An 11,665-nucleotide genomic window follows, 5' to 3' on the forward strand; every position below is an offset into this window, starting at 1 on the left:
CTCACCGCATCTCCCTCATCGCCTCCCCGATAGGACCCTGTGCTCCTACCCCAACCCGTACTCTCTCCTGCAACTCCGCAAATCTCTCCTGCAACTCCGCAAATCTCTTCATAACGTGATCTCTCCAACAGCACTACAGTCAGCTCCGACTCTCGTGCAAACAGCTGCACATTTCTAGCTGCAACCTTTGCCTCCATATCCTCTAGCCGAGTCTGCAAAAATAATATCATATGATCCTGTAGATCTCCACCACTAGTAGCTCCCTCCCTTGTATCCATCGGTGCCTCTTCAGTGGCTCCCTCTCCAGTAGCTCCCTCCCCTATCTCCATAGGTACTTGTCCCTCCCCCGCATCCCTGCCACCTAATCTCATGCCTCCCTGCATCAAAGGTCCCTACGATAGCCGCAATGGCTGCCCACCTCTCCCTCTTCGCTGTAATCGTCCACCACCACCACCACCACCTCCATCTTCAAATCCACCACCTCCTCCAAAAACCCCACCCCCTCCTCCTCTTCCTCCATCACCACCTCCTCCATCCCCACCACCATCTCCTCTCCCTCGTCTACCTACGCGACCTCCTCTCCTCCTTTGTCCTTGTCTCCTCTCCTCCTCAAAGGATGGAATAGGCTCCGCTGGATCTGACATCCGAGGAATTTGATGTGCTGCAATGTACTGAGTGTACTCATCTGACACCCCTGCATCTACCACCCCCAACCTCATCTACCATGGTCTCGCCTATAGCATGTAGAACTCTGCCAAAGCCTGGTCATAGGGTAACACCGGCCCCCATAAAAACCTCTCTTGTACCACTCGTGCATACTCTCCCGATCCACTAGGCAATCTCTGCCTCCGTTCAAACTGTCTCAGTACTCTACCAGGAAGCTGTCTCTCCACATTGTAGGTTGTCCTACCAATGAGGTATCGTGTCATAAATACATACGGCAAAGCCTTTGCATCATCCTCCCAGGGCTCGCACTCAATATACGACCTCCAGATCACTGTATCCAAATCGTCCAGTGTCCGCCGCCACCACTCTAACTTCCCCAGGTGGGGCTGACTCATCATACCACCATACATGTATACATATGGTTGGTCCACTGCTTGGAATCTCAGACTCACCGGTCGAGTAACAGGTAAGTTCTCCCACACCCAAATATGCAGCAGAGTGATCCCCACTCCCAACGAGCCCACCTCTCAGTATACTACCTCATGTAGCTCTCGATATACATGTGATAGTACGCACGGTCCCCATGCAAACCGGGTCCCCTCTGTCATCATCTGCTCGATCACCTGACCCCAACCAACGGCCAGTCCATGCGATCGTCGATCTGGATATAACAATCCCCCAAAAATCCCTGATAGCACAGATGGTAATGGCTCATACAAAGCAGTTATGTCCTCCCATGTTACTGACCCATCATCAATGAAGGAATCCTCATCAAAGATCTATGCACTACTGTTGTCCCCCAAGCTCGGTCATACGTCACTAGCTCTCCACGAATGAGAATGTGCAGGATGCGCCATATATCCTCCAGTGTAATTGTCATCTCCCCCTGCGCTAAGGGAAACGTGCATGTCTCACTATGTCATCGCTCTGCCAATGTTGTGATCAACCCGCGATTCGTCTGAATCACGGGCATATACATAACATCGTACAGGCTAGTTGTTGCAATGCAATCCACCTCAGCCTTTGTCAAACGATCACGCAACACCTGTGTGGCGGGATGCCTCTCTCACATTTGTAAGACACGAAGCTCCTCCTACACACGTTCATCAACCATCATCATCAGTTGTTTTGTTTCAAACTTTGCTAAGTTTAAACTTAGACTATCTACAGATACTTTGATCAAGTATCTTCGGGTCTCAACAGGTAAACAATCATGGCACACCTAGACTACAACAGACATTTATCCTAATGACCTAAGTCTCATCAGGGCTGCTATGGTTCAAAACAACTCTCAACTCACATCTCCATCCATCCATCAATGACATCAGGAGATTTTTTTTCAAACACACTGGGCATCTACCTTCCTAACAAAAGCGCTATTCTACCCACAAAAGTGCTAATATGCTCACACAAGCGCTAAATCAACTACCCAATAGCACTATATTGACTACACAATAGCGCCACTTCACAACAAAAGCGCCCAATCAACTACTCAATAGCACTAAAAACCCAATAGCGCTAAATCAACTATACAATAGTGCTACACTTTATAAATGCGCTAAAACGACTATACAAAAGTGTCATAGCGGCACAAAAGCGCTAAATTAGTTGGCAATAGCGCCAAAACACAGTTTTAGCACTACTGTGTTGACTCAACTTGGACCAAGCAAAAAACCTATCAAAAATGCATAAAATTCAAAAATTCAAATTCACATACCACTGGTTCGTAGTCGTCTGGCCGTTGGAATTGACAGACTCACTCTAGTCGATGATCTGCTACATGAACCGACATCTTGACTATTGCTTGCTCTTCCAAAAGGTCACTATCAGAGCTCTGAAATCACCAAGGAGACGAATGCAAATGAGTCAGTTTTCACCCCTTTCCTCCCATATATACCCTTCGCCGTAACCCTAAATTTTACCCCGCTCACCGCCGTGGTCCCCATGAACTTCCAAAGCCTCCCATTTCTTCATTTTATCTCTGATTTCTTCTATTTTTCACCAGTATTGTTAAATTCTTCTCTTCTACCATCCTGCCAATTTTCATTCTTTTTCGAGAGATTGCCCGATTTTTCAAAATTTTCGGCCCATCTCTCGAGGGGGCATACCACCCATTAAATTAACATTTTATGGGGCATATTTTTCACACCTATTTTTCTTTCTTTGAAATGACACGATAAACCACATCATCTCAAAGAGGGGCAAATGTAGTCACATAAATCTATCCATTTTAATTAAATGAATATTTGTTATTTATTTGATTAAAAATCCACTAGCCATCAGTTAATTAAATTAATATTTAATTAATTCGTCCTCAAACATTCTCCTATCAATTAAATAAATTATTCAATTTATTTTAATTAATTCATTAAACTAAAATCACAATCAATGACATGAATAAATTCTATTTATTTCATTTAATCCCCTTTCCTCTTTTGAATAAATTAAATAAAACATTTATTTAAATCATTAAAAACCCCCCACTTGCATTCTCCTAAAAATGCAACTTGCACCTATTTGTTGAAATAAATGAATTTTATTTTAATAAAAATCCTATTTTCTCTCACCCACCAAACCCACTTGCAATCTTAATCCCCTTCTAGATTCTTCTAAACCCCTTTCTAATTACCCTAATCCATCCCTTAAATATTGTCACATTCCTAAGCAACTTGGAGTCACTTCTCAAAGACGTCAAAGTCTTTGAAAAGCATTAAATGCTTTGTGTGTTCAACAATTTAACCTCTAAAGTCTTCCAAACCACTTATTGCTCTTACATGACCATTAATCGTTAACTCAACTCACCCACATGGTTAGGGACTTTGACCCCTAACTTAACCCTCATGTGACCCATGTGTTTTCTCAAGCATTTATTGCTTTGACTATGGTTATCCTCACTAACTCTTGCACAAGAGTTTATCCATTGTATAAAAGCATTATTCTTTGGATAATGAATTTATTCACTCAACCCAACCTTAACCTTAACTCCCAAGTTAACTCTCAAGTCATGTCAAGCATTTAATGTTTCTTCCTTCTCCTCTCAACCTATCTCATATTGACACTTGTCATCCTAGGATTGGGTTGAAAGCCCTCACATGGATCATTCAATCCTGACCCTTGTTGAGATTACTCAATCTCAACCATCCATTGCTCCATTTTTCCTATAAATAGAGCTCACATTCCTCATTTTCAAATCCAGAAGCACTCTCAAGCATTTAGCATTCTTAGTCATAATCCTAAAAACTTGCATGGATTATAGTGAATTTTAGAGAAGAGCATTTAGCATAAATCACATACATTGTTATTTTGGTCTAAAATAAATCATTCTCATTTCATAGCATCTAATATTAGTTTTTGTTCACATTTGCATATCATTTTGAGAACAATCATTTGTCAATCTTGAACCTCCATAAGGCATCCATAGTGCAAAAAGTTGTTGAGAGCTACACTAATTTGGAACTTGGAGAGGAGAGGAACAAGGGAAGAGGAGCTACGAGCATGGTAGAAGACATTTGGAGATGTCTTCTTGCATTTATATTCATAGTTAAATGCTTTACTTTGTTTTTAGTGTCTCTCTTGTTATGCCTGCTTAGACTAGTTTTTGGTTGATTAATACCAACTCTTCTTTGTTTCTTGTGTTTCTTATGTGTTATACGACCATAGGTTTTAGTCTAAACATTAACCCCATTTTGCAAAGCATCAGTAAGTAATCAAACAAGGCATAAAAATTTCCTTTGGGTCTAAAGTTGGATCTTGTGAGTTATTTCCTCCAATGATTGATAGTGATTTGTGAATTACGATCTTAGTTTATGTCCCATGGCTAAGACCCCATTTTCCCATCAATCAATATCTTACTTTCTTGAATAAATAATTTGATTTATGTTCTCAAATATGATTAAACAATAGGTCATTCTTATGGGATCTTTATTTAATAGGCAGAGGTGTGCTCTTAAAGCACATGCCCAAAATAGTCTTCAAAAAACTATTAGCAACATCTCTCTTACATTATCATTCCCTTTATGCTCTATTTGAATATTGACCTTGGGCTTTTAGATCTAAACCACAGTCTACATTTTTCTTGCTTCTAGTATGAATCCTAAGATTCTGTCTTGGAGGAGGATATTTGTTGCTATGTTTTCTTTCCTTCAGAGGTTGTTGATCTTCTTGCTTTTGTCTTAATCCTGAGAGGACCTTTCTCCTCCACCTTTGCACCTTTTGGCAAGACCGAAGCCTCACAATTAAGACAGGTCTAGTCTAGTATGAGTACCAAACAAAGGATAAACTCATACTAGAATCCAATAAAATTTTATCCTTAACTTGAACAGGTCTTGAGAGGCCAAACTAATCCATCAACACCTACAACTCTATTATGATGTTTTTGAAAATATTTGTAAAAATAGAAAATGTAGTAGACCACTTTGAGGGGTTGATCTCCAATAATCACATTATAATATATGAATTCAATATTTAATGATATGATTTTTAGTTAGATGAGAGGCGGGGGGGGTGGGTGAATCAGATAACCTCAATAATAATTACTCTAATCAGATTCAACCTCGGTAGCATTTACTTGATATGCAACTTATGATTGTAAATCATTCAAACTTATAAACAGATAAACATGAAACATTAAATCACATTTGACACCAGATTTAACATGGAAACCCTAATAGGGAAAAACCACTGTGGGATTTCGAACCCACAAGAAAATATACTCTTCTAGAGTATGCTCAGTTAAAAGCAAATCTTGTTAAAGATTACATACACATTGCTAGATATGACCCGGTCAAGGGATTTCCCTCAGATCTGTTAGAATCTTCACTTTGTTAGAAGTGACCTTGTCAAAGGATTTCAAACACTCATTCAGAATGTCACCTTCCAAGAGGATTTACAAATAAGATTGTTAAGTCCACTCGGTTAAGAGATTTCCTGTCAATTACAAAAATAAATAATAGTAATAAAATAGATCTGCAACTTCACATCTAAAATGTTAAAGCGGATTCTATGTGTTCAATGTGCTCAAGATAATCTTGTCATAAGATTTATCTTTCTCCTTGCCGGGCTTCTCAATTTGTTCTTCAATCAGATCTCCAATCTTCTGTACTCGGTAATCACCTTTGTAGCATCACTATGCTTCAGTTTGCCCGCATACTTCGTTCAACAACATTACTTTATTTATAAGCAATTCCCAACCGCTTAATCTCCTTAATCGCATTTCCCATGATTAATCTTAGCTATCAAATCTTCAAACTTGACTAGGTTCATTGTATCCTTTGATCTGAAAAATGTTTTATCTTGCCTTGAAACTTGTATACCTTTCTTGATACTTGTGCTCGGTTAGGACCGTTCAATCTATGTTGTAGATCTTACTCTTGAATTTTAATTGTCGTTGATCCTTAACAAACTTCTTGCACGACATTCCTATCTTCAATAAACCTCCAACTTATTGGCATCCTTCATTTAATAATGTATACACTTATTTAATGCATTCTATTACTGCTCGATTGATACTCGGTAAATACTGAACTTTATTCGGTAGACATTCTCTTCTCGGTGACTTTTTCTTTCATTAACCGACATCGGTAACCTTGGAGTTTACCGACTAGCTCCTTGCTCGGTAAAATAGAATAGTATCAAACCTTTACTCATTCTATTACATGAAATCTTTTCCCCTTCTTGTTTAGTCTTCGAATACATATATATAGGATATCAAAACAATCAAAACATCATAATCTCATCATTGTCTAACTCGGTAATAGTTGCCCATTGAATAACTTATTGCACCATTTCATTTTCACATTCTTTCTGTGTCATTTACCGACATCTTTATACTCATCAAAACATACTTTTGAAGATATGGCAACATCATACTGAATTAAAAAATCAATTGCTTGACATCAATGCCAAAATAATAATATTAAGACAGTAATCATCCTTTATCAATTATATCATTCATCTCCAACAACCTTCTCAATATCATCAACCATCAAACTTATTGTAATACCAACAATCTCCCAACTTATTGTAATGCCAACAATCTCCCCCTTTGGCTTTGATGGCAATACCAACTTGATTTATTCCAATTGATTCAAATTGCTGTTATTCTTCTCCTGTTATCCTTGAGTTGTAAACTTGTCTTATAATCTTCTGTTATTAGTCTTCTCCCCTTTGAGTTGTAACAATCATCTCCCCCTTTGACAACAATGCCAAAAGTAAGACTGATCCATAATTAATCCCCCTGTGAAGTAATTTCCTTGCAGTTCAAACATATACAAATGTATCTCAGTCATAGCAACTTTTCTTCATTCACTATTTCCTGCACAACTTTAGACATCCTTCTACAGTGTGCAAATCAACATCAACTTACAAATAGTATTCTTTGGAGTCATAGAATTGATGATGTCACCGAACTCTGTCAGTGAGTGCTAGATAGGGGTAGGACCCCTAACTTACTTCTGAGGTACTCAAAAGTGTCCCTTGGCAGTGGCTTTGTGAAGATGTTTGCAATTTGTTCCTTTGTGCTAACATATTCCAGCACAACATTTTTTTCTTGAACTTCTTCTCTAAGATAATGATACTTTATAGAGATATGTTTTGTCTTAGAGTGCATTACCGGATTCTTTGAAATGTTAATAGCACTTGTATTATCACAAAATATAGTTACTGGCTTGGTAACTGTCTCATTCATTCCTTCCAATAGTTGTTTGATCCATGCTATATTGGTACAATTCAATGCTACAACGACATATTCAGCTTCAGCTGTTGACTGTAAAATGCATCCTTGTTTCTTGCTAAGCCAACTTACTAGTCTTTCTCCCAAAAAGAAAGCTCCACCGCTTCTGCTTTTCCTGTCATCAATATTTCCTGCTCAATCAGCATCAATATAGACTTTGAAGTCAAAATCATTCCTCTTTTCATATAGTAGACCATAATCTTCAGTGCCTCTCAAATATCTAAAAATTCTCTTGACTGTTGTCATATGAGTTTCTTTGGGATCTACAAAAAATCTTGCAGTTGTACCTACTACATGTGCTATATCAGGCCTGCTGTGAACTACATATTACAACTTTCCAATCATAGATTGGTAAAGTGTCTCATCAACAGATGCAGATTCATCATTCTTTAATAGTTTACAATTAGTAGTCATAGGAGTACTTACAGGTTTAGAATCCTCTACTCCAAATTTATTCAAGATTTCCTTTATATACTTGGATTGAGTAATGAAAATCCCATTTTTCATTTGCAGTATTTGTAAACCTATAAAATACTTTATCTCACCGATTAATGACATCTCAAATTCTTTGCACATTTCATTTCCAAAGTTCTTACATAAAGAATCATTTTCACAAAAAATAATATCATCAACAAATATGGCTGACATCAGTATTCCATTTTCATCATTCTTCATATACATGTTGTTGTTCTCACTAGTCCTCATAAATCCAACCTTTAATAAGTAAGAGTGCAACCTTTCATACCATGTTCTAGGTGCTTGCTTTAGACCATATAAAGCTTTGTTCAACTTACATACCTGATCTTTATTCTTCTCTTCAATAAATCCTTCAGGCTGTTCAATATAGACTTCTTCTTCTAGTATACCATTCAAAAATGCAGATTTAACATCTATTTGATATACCTTGAAATTTTTGTAAGCAACATATGCCAAAAATGTTCTTACTCCTTCAAGTCTTGCTACAAGTGCAAAAGTTTCTCCATAGTCTATTCCTTCTTCTTGAGCATAACCTTTGCAAACCAGCCTTGCTATATTCCGAATGACCTCACCTTTTTTATTTAGCTTATTCCTGAAAATCCGCTTTGTACCGATTACATTTTTCTCTTTTGGTCTTGGGACCAGTGTCCATGTTTCATTTTTCTTGATTTGATCAATCTCTTCTGTCATAGCATTTACCCAATCTTCATTGCTTAATGCCTCTTTTACTATCCTCGGTTCAAATTCATATATCCGACATGTGTTGTGTCTCAGTTTGTTCCTTGTCATCACTAGAGCATCCTTATCTCCTATAATCTGACTTGATGCATGATTTCTTCTGACATATTTTGCTAATATAGGCTCGGTAGGCTCTGTATGATCTTCTTCATCACTCGGTAACTGAGTAATTTCTTCATTGGCTTTCTCAGTAAAACTTGTCAGTTGTACATATACAAACTCTTCATTATCTTCTAGTTCTTTGGAGTTTCCTTCATCATTCCTTTCTGCAAAATCATCAATTTTCACATTTGCATTTTCCACAATTTTGTTAGATGATTTGATCAAACATTTAAATGCTTTACTCCTAGAGGAATAATCAAGAAATGTTCCTTCCTCGCTTTTTGATCAAATTTTCCATTTCTATCATCTTTGTGAACATAACATCTACTTCCAAATATTTTAAAATAACTTACATTTGGTTTCTTGTCATACCAGATTTCATAAGGTGTCTTCATAGTTCCTTTCTTCAGTTGTACTCGGTTCAAGGTGTAAACTGCAGTGCTTATTGCTTCTCTCCAAAATATTTGAGGTACTCTTTTTTCTATCATCAAAGTTCTAACACAATCTACAATTGATATGTTCCTTCTTTCAGCTATTCCATTTTGTTGTGGTGTCCTTGGTGCTGACACTTGTCTCTTTATACCATGATCATTGCAAAATAAGTTAAATTCATCAGAAATGAATTCTCCTCCTCTATCAGATCTAAGACATTTCAACTGTCTTCCTGTTTCTTTTTCAACTCTTGCCTTATACCATTTGAACATTTGAAAAGATTCGGATTTCTCTTTTAGAAACATAACTGACATTATCCTTGAGTAATCATCCACAAATAATATGAAGTATTTATCACCATAGTAACTTTGAACTTTCATAGGACCACAAAAATCAGTGTGTACAAGATCTAAAATTCCTTTAGAAGTGTAAAACTTACTTGTAAAGCTTGATTTTGTCATCTTACCCATCTGGCATCCTCGGCATATTGCATTCTCAGGTTTTTCCAAGCTCGGTAGACCTCTTACATGATGCTTCTTACTTATTTTGATCGGATTATCAAAATTTACATGACAAAACCTTTTATGCCATAACCAGGTATCTTCTATTTTTGCATACAGACAATTGTTCCGAGTTGAGTCAAGGTAAAATGTATTACCTCTTGTTTGAGTCCCAGTAGCAGCCAACTTTCCATGTTTGTCATGAACTTTGATAATTCCTTTCTGAAATTCTATTCAGTATCCTGTATTATTCAGCTGTGCTACACTCAACAAATTGTATTTCAGACCTTCAACCCAATATACATCATCACATTTAGCATTGTCAATAAGTGTAATTGAACCTTTACCTTTCACAGGACATGGTGCATCATTACCAAATCTTACATGACCTCCATCATAATCTTCTAATTTAACAAACTTATGTTTATCACCTGTCATGTGATGTGAGCATCCACTATCTATGATCTAAGAATCATTTTTATTTATGTGTGATATTAAGGATTTTTCTTCATACCTTTCTTCATCTGATCCATCTTTGATAGGCACATATACAACTTCCTCTATCTCAGTCTCATCAGATTTATCATCATTGGATTCCTCATCAGCTACTAGGCATGTCTTTCTTTCTCTCCTTCTGAAATCTCGGTGCCTTCTGTATTGGTTGTCTTTCTGTCTGTCATCTCGGTATTCTTTCTTTTCATCATCTTTGTCAGGACAGTTAGAAGCCATATGTCCAATTTTATCATAGTTAAAACATTTTAAAGGTAACTTCCCTTTATACATACCTTTGCCTCTCGGTAACCTTCTGGCCAATAATGCTTCAAACTCTTCTTGCTTTCTGATTTCCTCATATAGTTTGTGTACTTCTTCCATGTTTTTGCGAAATCTCTCACTTGCTCCACTGTGATTTCTTTCAGCATACTTAGACATTCTATCATTATAATCTTCAGATTCACTGAGATGAAAAGAACTGAATGCATATTCAACTTTGTTTACCGAAGACCCACTATTATCAAAATTACTTAACTCAAAAGCATGTAGCTTACCGATAGTAGCATCCAAAGAGAGTGACATGTTTGGTACAAACCTCAATTCATTAATTGCATAGACTCTAATGGCATAAGCAGGTAGAACTGTTCTTAGCAACTTACTTGTTACATCATTTTCTTCAATAGTTCCTCCTGCTCCTTTGATTTGATTGACAGATTCCTTTAACCTTGTACTGTATTGGATTATGTTCTCACCTTCATTCATTCTCATGGATTCAAGTTGTCCTCTTAGACTGTCTGATTTTTCTCTTTGAACATGTTCATCTCCACCATACAAAAATGTGAGCTTATTCCACATTGCTTTGGCATCATTACAACCTTCTAGATCATTAAACTTTGAGTCGATCAAAGCTGATGTTATCTCTATCATTGCTTGAATGTGTTCTTGCTTTTCCTTTATTTCTTCCATTGTCATAGGGTAGGTGCTAGGTGCAATGTAATCATTCTCTAGATAATATGTTGCATATTCTCCAATTTCTAATAAGTGCAGCTTCATCCTTTTCTGCCATGTGGTGAAACTTGACTTGTTCAGCTTTGGTGCATCCCTTTTATACATCTTATGATCTTGCCTCAAGTACCTTTAAACTTTTCTTCCAGAGTCCAATTTTTGATACCAATTGTTAGTTAGATGAGAGGGGGGGGGGGTGAATCAGATAACCTCAATAATAATTACTCTAATCGGATTCAACCTCGGTAGCATTTACTTGATATGCAACTTATGACTGTAAATCATTCAAAATTATAAACAGATAAACATGAAACATTAAATCACATTTGACACCAGATTTAACATGGAAACCCTAATAGGGAAAAACCACTGTGGGATTTCGGACCCACAAGAAAATATACTCTTCTAGAGTATGCTCGATTAAAAGTAAATCATGTTAAAGATTACATACACATTGCTAGATGTGACCCGGTCAAGGGATTTCCCTCAAATCTGTTAGAATCTTCACTTTGTTAGAAGTGAC

This window comes from Cryptomeria japonica, chromosome 3, assembly GCF_030272615.1.
Source record: "Cryptomeria japonica chromosome 3, Sugi_1.0, whole genome shotgun sequence".
Taxonomy (NCBI): Eukaryota; Viridiplantae; Streptophyta; class Pinopsida; order Cupressales; family Cupressaceae; genus Cryptomeria; species Cryptomeria japonica.